Genomic DNA, 12,260 nt, shown 5'->3' on the forward strand with positions numbered 1-12,260 from the left:
TGCTTGGACCTAAGCCAAAGCCTGAACGCTCACCCTGTGGATTGCACGTCCAACAATCCAGCAAGCAAGACGTTTGGAGTGGCTACCTGGAAAACTTCAGTGTCTACAGACTGCTAAATACAATAAGCTGTTGCACTCTTTCTTTACCAAATCTGTAACCTGTAAGAGGTTCTATTCTCAAGAACAAAACCCCCACCATTAACAGCGGATCTGCTCTGCAGAGTTCAGTATTCTAGCTTCCTTACATACACTAGAGATAAGGTTCAACTACAAGTGTTGCTCAAGTATTTCAGAGAACTAAAGCTCTTCAGAGTATATCTAAACCACCTCTGCAGAAATGCCAAGCATATTGAAAAAACAAAGGACAAGCTGTTAAATAGAGTGCTGGAGCACTGAAAACAAAGCACTCGCACAGCCCTCATATTCTAGAGAACTGACCTCCTGAGTGCTGCCTTTGACAGTCAAGAAGCAGTTCCACATGTCAACCCTCTACCTGCTCGATGTATTTAAGTCCCAAATTCAGCTAACTATTCACAGGAATAAGAACACTGAAGTAAGCCTTACTTCACCATTCCCCACCTACTTCATCAGTTTGACTACCAGCTCGTAAGACTTTTCTCTCAGCTTCCCCACACAGCTGGCAAGATGCCCCAGTCAATATCAATCAATATTGTCCCAGAATGAAAAAGCGAAATTTTTTAAAATGCTACGTGTTGGGTTTTTTTAATGCTCTGAAGTGACAGGGTACCTTGGACTACCTAGTTCCTTGTTGAAATAAGCTCTGCTGTAACACCACATGGCTCCCAAGACAGATGTTACCTTCTGAAACATCTGCCAATATTAAGAGCAGATTTGACTCTCTTTGATTATCCTCATAAGCAGTCTTTTGGGTTATTCTTGATGTACCATCAACACCATACGGAGGAATATAATCACTAGTGCTGTGGGAGTGACATTCTGACATAATAAATCTGAAGTGTAGGTGTGTCTTATTTTTTCAGTTAACCTTATAAACAAAAAGACCAAGCCATTCACCCAGGGCGACACAGAAACCTTCCCCATATTTAAGCTAAAAGCAGTCATGTTTCCTAACATAGGAGGCATCTGTTACCAGTCTAGAAATCTGCTACATCAGTGTTTCATTTAATTTACCTTATAAGCTACATAACTATGGTTAGGCAATACTACAAAACACTTGGAAGATTAAAGTGATACAAGGGCATCAGATTAGTAACTTTCTCTGCTACGTTTCAGACAAAGCAAGTCATTATGTCAGCTGAGATTCATCACCCACTCACAGTACCAGGAATTTCTGAAAATCACATACAGAACACTGCTGCTTTGGTAGAATATATCACTTTGTCTTGGTGTTTACAGCTCTAGTGAGGGGAAAAAAATTTAGTCACTCATCAAGAGACCACTAGGCAGACCTAAGTCACAATGATGTTCCAGGTTCAGCCAGTACTGCCACCACACAGTCCTGATACTCTTCCCTGCCTCCCCCTAAACCCACAACCATTAATCATCCTACTCAGTGGAACAAACTATCACACAGCAAATCATGTAGTAAGTCTTCAGATAAATCATGTGATCTTGTACAACACACCAAGAAGAAAAAGAGTTTTAAGCCTTCCAATTTACCTCATCAGACCTCAGACAAGTGCTAGTGTGGGTGCAGTCAGGAAAACAAGGATGCGAGGCCTGAAGCCCCTCTAGCTTCTGAGAGTGCTCATGGAAACGCAGCACTCCTGCAATTCCAGCCTAAACCAGCACCACAGGCTAAGCCACACGTGAAGATAACACACTGAAATGGATGAAGCTGGGGGAGCAGGGACAGAACTGAAGCAAGATAAAACAAAGATAAAAAATAATTTTGTAAGCTGTCAGCTGCTCCCCCCATCATTCATCAATACAGAGCATCAAGTCTATATGAAGCTAGTGAAGCAAATAAAAATTAACAGAATGCTTTGAGAAGATGAACTTTGGCCTATAATTTGTTTTGATATGGCTACTTAATTCCATCAACAGTCACAACTCCATCAACACCAAATCTATATTAAAAGCATTGGTTTATTAATTCAAGACATGGTGTCATTAAAAATAATTATTATATTTTTTGGATGTGCTCCGTCAGAAGAGGTTTTTTGTGAAGTTTAAAGACAGACTTGTCCCTGACCAGGGATAGTTCTGAGATTTTCTTAAGACCTTCTGAAAACGCAGCAACTAAGAGGCACCTAAGGAATGCCCTTTCCACATCCCAGAGAGAAACTGACCACTTAATGTTCAGCATGGTATCAGGGTGTTAGGTATCAAATCTTCACACATAAAAACTGAGGCTGGTGCAACATAAAGGCAAGAAAAAGTGACAGGATTTGTAGCTCTTGCAGGCTAATTTGTTCCTGGAAACAGACAATAGCCCTGCAGACGATTCAGCAGCTCACTGCAAGAATGTGTCATCTTTGATTTTGTAATTTTGCCTGTAAGGAGCTCTGGGGCCTCACAAAGAAAATAAAAGCTTCTCTTAAGGAGTATGAGTATAGTGTATTTACTTCTTCTGCAGTCTAGAGAGTAGAGAAATATTTGCTCATGTTTAGAGGAAACCTGAGGATTATTCAACAAAAGGTATTTTTAACATGAAAGACTCCTGATAAAACACAAATCCTGTTTTACTGGGACAACAATGGCAGATAACATATCTCTGAACTCAGTGGAAAACATGACCAACTCCAGAAAGATTTCTTAAAATGTCATCTTTTGGGGCTCTTATTTTTGTAGTGTGCTCTAGACTCGAAGACCTCAAAGTATTTGAAACATATTTAAAGCATAAATACAATATAAACTCTACAAAACAATCCATCAGAGCCAACCCAGTCCCTATACATGAGAAGAGTTTCAGTGACAAGGCTTTAATTACTACAGAACAAACTTAGAAAAACTTTTAAGGAACGTATAGCAGTGTTCGCAAAATATGGAAGCAGAAATTCAGAAGAGCTCAAGATCTACAGACAACTCACATTGAAGTTGTGTGTGCTTTTGGGGACACCACTGCTTTTAGGCGGGTGAGCTGCATTTCAAATACCATGTAAAAATACTCTGAACTTAAACTAATATTCAGAACGTAGATACCTTAAATTCTGTAAAGTAATCTACACAGGCATCAAGAAGCCTAATCTTTTAACCTTTCCTGAACTGCCCACTTCACTAGCACCACCAATATTGTGGCATAAAAGCTCTACATTGCACAATTGTAATTCAAGAAGCTATTCAAGCTATCATTCATGGGATATCTAAAGCTCCATTTGATTTCTTAAACTAACAGAAATACAACAAAGAAAAACTTGAAAAAGCATGCAGAATTAGGGATCGCTCCCACAGCATTTAGGAAGCACTAATGGAGGACAACAGTAGTTGTAACAATTTCACTTTTCACAGCTGCTCCACAGAAGCTACCAAAAGATACAGCTGGCTGACCTTGCTTTCACATGTTTAAGTATTACTTAGCTATAAAATTAACAGCAATGTTAAAAAAAAATTATAATTCACAAAACAAAGGCACCTCCAAAACCTCCATATTTTAATTTATGCAAACTGGACAGAATGAAAAATCAGTAACACTCTAGAATACAATTATTAACCATGTAAATTCAAACTGCAAATGTTTTTAGTTATAGACGCTGAGGACAGTTACATCTCAACCCAGCTATCATCATTGAATTTTATTAGGCTTATGCTACTTCTGCTCTACTGACTTCAGGTTCACTGAAGTCATAAGTGAACAGACAGAGACTTTCTGCTTCAACACACAACAGCACTTGACAAAGGCAACAGCTAAGAGGCATGGATTGTCTTACCTACTTCAAGGGAAATCTGCCCGAAGTAGTTGACTGCAAATAAAGAGTATACTCCATATTCTGACCTAATGCATGACATAGATAGCACAGGAAGTAAGAATAAGCGTCACAAGTAAACTAAATCTAAAATCCAGTGATTTTCCAAACACAAGCAAAAGAGTGAAAGACAGTAGAAAAGGCATTTTGTAAGCTGTCAGGCTCTTAATATTTAAGAAATGCAGGCAACAACAGGAGTACAGGATAGAGAGCCTTCACTGACCCTGATCTCATGCAAGTTAAACTTCAGTCAAATTACACCAGGGTAAAAGAAACCAACATCAGACAACATCCCTGCAGTTCAATGAATGGCTCACTAACACCTTGGGAAAGCTTGGAAATAATCTTTCACACCTATGAAAATTTTCTCTATCAAAACTATTGACCATTTTCACCTGAATAGGAGTTTGCCTGTGTTACAATTTAGTATACAAAATGAATCACAAGTTACTTTTTCCTTTTACTTTGCAGAAATCCAGGTATAGTGGAATGCATAGAAGCGTGTCAGACATTCTGACCAGCAGTTTATTCACTCCAGAGAGCAAAGCCTGTTAGAACAAGTAGCTAGAATAATCTTAGCTGATCAAAACTCAGCAGCAGCTTTCTATAACCTCTCATGAAAGCAGACACATACCCACTCCCTGTAACATCAATAGCAGCAGGACAAAACTCAAGGTCTCAAATTAAAGCAATCATATAAATTTGACTTTTTGCTTCCAACAGGTTTTGGAACCCTTACAAAGTAGCATTTGAGGAGCCAGAACTTTCAGTCCAGAAAATAATTTTCTCTTTATTTAGTCAATCAACAGTAACAGAACCTATTCCAAAACATACTGTCTGTTCCTTCTCATACCTCCATACAGACCCAGGTATTACAAGAACAAAATGGGTCCTTCAGGTACTGTACCACTTTATATCATGAAAAGAAGTCACAACTTATAGAGGACAAAAGACAGGAAGCCACCAACTTTCTTTGCTGACTAATTCACTCTTTGTGCAGGGAATATCCTCCACTTTTAGACATATTGTGGCTTTCCTCAACATCCAGCTTACATCTCAGTCAAAAAGGATATGCTTTAATTTTATTTTTTCCCCAAAAAAGAACACTGTGAGATGGATTATAGTAATCTACACTGAAAAAAAATTTAAGCATATGAAATTTTGTTTGGTTTTGTTGTGTTTTTTTCATTTTTTTTTCCTTAAAACATTCCTTGCTTTGGGTGTAACATGCAATCTGTCCACATCCACACCGTATTTCTTAGCCTTTACACTGAACATTCTTATATATGTACTTATATAATATATAAATATGTATTATGTATAATAAACATATATTTTTAAAAGTTTAAAGCAGATCAAGATATACGTTATGTTAAAAAAGAATTCCAGCACTGACATCTGTTCTCTGGTAATAAGCATGCGAAGAAATGTATCCATCTATCTGTACAATACCAGTTACATTCATCACTTGTTCTGGTTAATTCATGCTGCCTTCATGTAATGGAGACATGATGTAGAGTATTCAGCTCTACATCTAACTCATAACTAAAAACTAGAATGTTTCTCCCCTAGCACCCCAAGTAACAGGGCCCACGATTTCAAACACCAGAGGAACACTCATTCAAAATAAGGCACCCTTGCAGCACCACAAGAATGCTACTTTTTGGGGGGATGGGGTGTTAATGTGTGTTGGGTTTGGGGATGCTTTCAAAGCCTACTTTCTGTGTCTGCCCTCTGCCTCACGTGCCAATCACATTCACAACACACCCAGAACCACCTTATTATAGGTGCTGACCAGGGCGACTGCCAGCTCACAGGCCACAAGAGAAAATAGTTTTGTGGCCATATAAACAGCTCAACAACCATGTAATTACTCTCCCTACCAAATGACTTTCTGGTAAAGAAACACACTTGTGCAACTTTCAAAAAACACCAGCAAACAAATCTCTAACTCAACACCGGAAAACATCACAGACATAACAAAATGGGTTTCACCAAACACCTCACAAGCCTAAAACCACCACCAGCAGACTGGATGTCTCAGACAAAGACATAGAAGCTAATGCTTCAGGAGGCATAGCAGGTAGGTTTGCAGAGCAGCTTGCACATGCTACCACAACACAAGGAAAAAGAATGAAAAGGACAAAGACCAAAGCTGCTCCAGGCCACCAAGCCCATGTCTGAACAGCTCCAGCCCTTCCTCCAAGAGCCAGTGCTCAGGCAGGTCGTGAGAAACCCTCGACTGTCTCACTGGAAGCTGCATCCGCCCCAGGGGAAGTAGGAAAAACAGGCTTTCCACCTCTCAGCAGTACGCCAAGAACAACACGGTGTCACTTAAGAGATCAGGGCAGCAAAGGCTGAGAAGTGACACTGTCGGAGCTCCTTCCAGTGCAGACATTATAGCCTCTGCAGTAACAGCAAATGCACCACCAGAATTAGAAGGTGCAGAAGTTAGACACAAACATTTCCAAATCTGTGGTTTTAATTTAAAAAAAAAAGTACCCTCGGGGGGGGGGAGGGGAAAGAACACAGGAAACTGCCATCTTAACAGGCTAACAGCATGACTGGCTAACACATCAGCACAGATAAGAAAAAAAAGAGCTAAACACCATGTTCCCTTCTCACAAGGTCTTTCAGTTGAACCCCCTTCTGCTTTGCAGAACCGGACCACCGCTATGACCACTTTGTCAAACTACCTTTTGCAACCTCAGAGTGCTGTGTGCTTTTCAAAGCACGCCACTGCTTAAGAGTCATCTCACTAACTGGCTATCCATTAGTTTCAAGTCAGATGACTTCTTAGATGAAATTTTCTCCTCCACAGAGCAGACAGTTTGTCAGAGACAAACTGAAGTAATTGAATACACAGGGCAAGTTAGAAAGCTTTGCTGTTTTGTACCCTTCATTATATATCACTGCATTCACGGTCCACACAGCATTAAGTACTTCCCCGAGTACCAGTTAATAACAAATTGCTGAGAGGAAAGAAACGTGCATCAAGAGAATTAGCTCCATATCCTGGCAGTTAAGAGACTGAAGTCAAACATCTCAGGTGTCTTCCTTCAGATTCAAGTTACTTAAGGCTATTTTCTTTATTTTCTATTCTTGGGCTTTCTAGATATCAATGCAGGTTTCAGAACTGATTTTATACCCCAAAGCAAGAGCAGACAGCGCTTGCCAAGCAGAAAAAGTCACATTATTTTTGAAATATTAAAATTCACAGCATTCAGCTGCCTCTGAATAGTTTTCTTAATCCTGCTTCCTGTAGCTGTGACTGCAGCCACTGGAAGCTGACTTTTATCTCCAAGTCTATCAATTATTTAGATAAAACACCTTGCCAGAGAGACTGAATACCAATTCTTTAGTCTTTGAGCAGGAAACAAAAGCCTTTAAAATAGGAAAAAATATTTTTTAAAAGGGCTGTTGGGCCCCATGAACAAATTTGGGTTTGTACACTAGCAACCTGAGTGAAAGAGAACGAAAAAGCTAACAACCCATACAGAAGCTCACATGCACACACAAGATCAGCAAGTGCCTGAGCCTATTAGTGTCAAAGGAAGAGCCCCAAGTCAATCAGGCAGCTTTAGCACAGGTCTTCACATGGAAGACCCTTAGTCAATTTGTTATAAAAGCCTGCTCTCTAGACTGGGAGTGTAAAACAGAAAAACTCCCTTGTAATACCAGCACAACATTCAAAAACATCTACAGTGAAGAAGAAGAGAAAACAGAGCCCTATGTTTATTACACCCTTGCCTTTCACATTCAGGTTCAGATTAAGGATGAAGATACCCCTAAGATTCTCAGCTTTTGCATTCATTCCTAAAGATGAGGACACAGAAAGAGTTCTCAGAAGAAACAAATGTAAGCAGACACTGTGGAAAAGATTCATTTACACATATGTTTGAGCTTTAATACAAAGAAAGAGATAAAACACTGCTGCTTTGCCCTCAGACAGGAAGAGAAACAGGAAACACTGAAGCAAATCAGGTGGTCCCCCCTTCCAAACAGGAGGTGAGACACACTCTAAACCAGAAAGGAAAATAAAACTACTTTTAAATCTAAAATCCCTTAATTTGGATACAGTTTCTCTAGCGGTCAGCATATTTTATTTTCATTTGCTAAAAGTGTTCTGCATAAGTGATAACATAATTCAAGCCTAAAAAAATGAGCAGAATGATACTTTTCCTCTCTCTAAGGGCTCCCATTCCAAGATTAATGTCGGATTGGTAAAGAAGGTCAGCAAAAGCCTGGCCCTTCAAGTCAGTGGTTTCAACTAGAAATATTGCAATCCCTTATCCTGTCAATATTTCAGGATCATCGTTTTCTGCAGGCTAAATCCTTTGCTGTAATCCTTACCTCTGACATGTCTAAAATAGAAGAATTACCCAACAATATTTTTTTAGCTCACTGACCATACTGAAAACAGGTTTTGTTCAGTCATCCAGAATAAAGAGATGCTGCTGTTTTACAATGAAAATAAAAATAAAAATTAAAAAAAAAACCAACTATATTTAAGTAACTAAACTCTGGCCATTTTCAGAATTAAGTCATCTGAACCCAGACACTTCAGTTTTTCCCATCTTTCTTTTTGACTGCTAGAATAAAATCAGATGCCAACTCTTTTAGGGGAACCCAAGCTATTAAACTTTAAAACCCACACATATCTAACCTTGATGAGCTTTACTCTGATCACCTCCAACATTGCCCTTAACCTTTGCTTTATCAGATGCTTTTGTCTGAGCAAAAGCCAAAGAGTCAATGAGGATCCTGTTCCTTCCCAAGCTGCATTTTGGTGTGAAAAGCTGTATCATACCATCCAACACAAACTACCAACACTACAGCTCCAGAAAAGCCATACATTTTAGAACTGTGTGCTACTAGTGTGGAAGAAACATGACCATCCTTTGGACATACAATTGGAAGACACACAGAAAAGGATACCATTTTTTAATTCCCCCTCCACTACTACAAAGTAATCAAAACCTCAAGAAAGAGTTTTCATTTACTTTATCCTACGTACTTCAGTAAAATTGAAAACTCTTTCTTGAGGTTTTGATTTACTTTATCCTACGTACTTCAGTAAAATTGCTTGCAGCAACAGGAGAAATATGTTCATGGATTTTGTGAATTGCAGCCTGTTAGCCTTGGAAATTCACAACAAATGCCAAAGTACAGAAGTGCATTCTACCAGAAGCAGGAAGTTTTGACCCAGGAAGCCACAGTGCAACACAGTATGACACAAAAAGCCCACAAATAAAAATGGTCTTGATTCATGCACAAGTGAGGCTTAAGTGCCTCCTTTGTCTGGTGTCTGAAACCCACATATTTTAAGATAACCCACTCAAATAGAACTTTTTCATAAAAGCAGAAAATGACATAGGCATAATCTGCAGTCTTGACAATAACTCTGATCTATGCCTCCCCCCCACCTCAATGAGATTTCTAATCTAACACAGTGATATTAGAATAAGAGTTCCATTTATTCACTCTCAGCAGTGCTCAAATATCTAATACATGATAGCAAACTTGACAGAAGACTAGAGAATTAACTGTAGGAATCTGTCAGCAGAAAAATCCTCCTCCTACCTTCCCCCCCAAACATTCCCTTTCCAGGTAATGTCCAACTGGTAGACACACACTGAAGCTTCATAAACTAAATATAACCACACTCTAAAAAAATCAGAGGCCAACCTCAAGACAAAATGATCTATAAGGGATCAAAAACCACCTTCCTCAGTTAGCCTAAAACTTAAAACTTCTTCATCCAGATTATCTACACATTCTCATAATGTGCCATGTCAATCATAATCTTACAACACCAGCAAACAATCTTACAACAACAGCAAGAAGTTACATCTTTGATACCAAATAAAGTGTCCCAATTAGATATAATTTTAGGGCTCAGAGCAAGGGTTTTTCATTATCTGTGTCTAGTTTTATCAACTGTGTTCAGTTTTGGGTCCCTCACTGCAAGACAGACATTGAGGCACTGGAGCAGGTCCAAAGAGTGAAAAAGCTGCTGAAGGGTCTAGAGCACAAGTCTTACAAGGAGTGGCTGAGGGAACTGGGGTTGTTTAGTCAGAAAAAAGCAGACTGAGGGGAGACCTTATTGCTCTCTACAAATACCTAAAAGGAGGTGGGTGTCGGTCTCATTTCCCCAAGTGAAAAGTGATAGGATAAAAGGAAATGTCCTCAAGTTGCACCAAGGGAGGTTTACATTGGATATTTCGAAAAACTTATTCACTAAGGAGCTTATCAAGCATTGGAACAAGCTGCCCAGTGAAGTGGTGGAGTCAACAATACTTAAAGTTTTAAGACATGTAGATATGGTGCTTAGGGAAATGCTTTAGTGGTGGCCTTAGCAGTGCTAGGGTAATAGACCCTTATCTTAAAGGTCCTTTCCAATCTAAACAATTCTGTGACCCTTTCATTAATTATTACAAGGTCTAAATCTAGCAAAAGGCAGCCCAGAACATACAGCATTTTATTCCTGTCAGGTACGTTACATATATGAAGGCTCTTGAACAGACACCGCTTCTAACACAGTGTTCACAAAAAATACTTTCCTTTCTGCCCCACTCCTATCTCATGTCCCCACAAGCAGGCAGGGAGGAAAGAGGCTTTGAAGAGGAAAGACATGCAAGATGAATTCTACAATGCAGTAAACATCAAGCAAAGCCTATGCCCAGAGACAAGAATAAAACTCCAGTTAAGACTGAAATGAGGTTTCCTCTGATTTGGTCATCTTACATTGGGGCTGGCATAATGCTTCAACACAAAGGAAGCCACAAAGGAAGATAACTGGATCAACAGCACTAAGTAAATGTCACACAGAGCACACATCAGACAGAGAAAAGCAATTTTCAAATTATTTTGGTTAAGTTCTAGATCTCACCTTTAGTAGCATTTTGTCCATACATAAATGAGATCAACAAAGATTAAAAAAATGTGAAACACGTAACTTACTTGCACATTGTTTTTTGAGACTAGTATAAATGCATTCCCAAACTTTTAAGAAGCTATTTCTAACAACTGCTGTTTCAGTGGCACTGTAATTTTAAACATCAATGTTCCTCCCTCCCCACCTGGAAAGAACAGAGCTAAAAGGAAGCACGCCCCAGAAGTGCCTTCTTCCATTGTCATTGGCAAAATAGGTAACATTGCAACAAGCAAGTTGTCCTGGATTTGTTCAACAATATAACAATAAAAAAAAAAGAAAAAGGCTGCCAAGTAGTTTCCCCCACAGCTCATTCCTACTCACACCAATGATTAGACCCAGTCCCTTCTCTCCCCACACAATTTCTCTGTCAAGTAGATAGTGTTAAGCATCTCAACCATTCACACCCTTACATTTAAAGATTTGCACGTTTACTGTAAGTATGAAGCGGCTCAGAAAGTCCCAAGACCATGGGACTACTGATGCCTAACTCGCTGATGGAGATGGCCAGAAACGAGAACGTTTATGAATAAGATAGAGTTTCTACTTCCATTCTCTAGGAGCTGGATTCCTTCCATTTTATCTAGCACTCTAGGTCACAAGCTTTATGTCCCTACAAAACAACAAAAATAGTACTGGAAAAATCGTATCCTGACAGTTATCTTAAAAAATCCTTCCCTCCTCAACTACCTTTAAGATCTACTAAGGAAGGGAAAACCCAAAACAAGTAACTGGCTGTATTTTTAGAAGTTTATTTATTCAGAAAGGCTCAAAATTAAATCATTAAGTCTGCCCTGAGTATGCGAGGTGAAGTCAGACATATGCTAACAGCCTTATGCAGCTACTCTGAAAGTGTAAGATTGCAGTCTGTTCTATTCCAAAAACAAGCCTGTACTGAAGTCAGGCAGCTGTAATACCTGGTATGACACCAGGCCTTTTCCAGCTTAGCTTCAACCTTCTCCTTAAAAAACACACAAGGGCCATTCCCTTCCTTACCAAAAAAGCCAGCAAAGGCCAAAAGCCCACTTTGCCCACATGAACCACAGTTAATACATTTTACTTGAACCCTCCCCATACGGTGTGTATGCAGCAGCAGCTTCTCCACAGCACTCTGGAGCTGTCACAGACCAGAAATAAAACCTTCACCTGAAACTACAATGACAACCCGGTAGAAGACAAATGACCACCTGGGAACTGCGGATGTGTCAATTACCGAGCACTCAGCCCGGGACCCCTGCGGAGCCCGCACAGCTCCCTCAGGTGACGGGTGACAGGGATCCCTTGCTATCACAGCTTACAAGTAATTAAAGCTCAAATACAGAAAAACAGAAAAAGCTACAGGCCTCTACACACACGAGCAGGGCTCAGCTGCTTCAGCTCGCAGGGGGCTGGGCGGGGGGGCAGGGGCTGGCAGCACGAGAAGCAGCGAACAGCGCCCT

This window comes from Chaetura pelagica, unplaced genomic scaffold (assembly GCF_000747805.2).
Source record: "Chaetura pelagica isolate M959 unplaced genomic scaffold, ChaPel_1.0 scaffold205, whole genome shotgun sequence".
Taxonomy (NCBI): Eukaryota; Metazoa; Chordata; class Aves; order Apodiformes; family Apodidae; genus Chaetura; species Chaetura pelagica.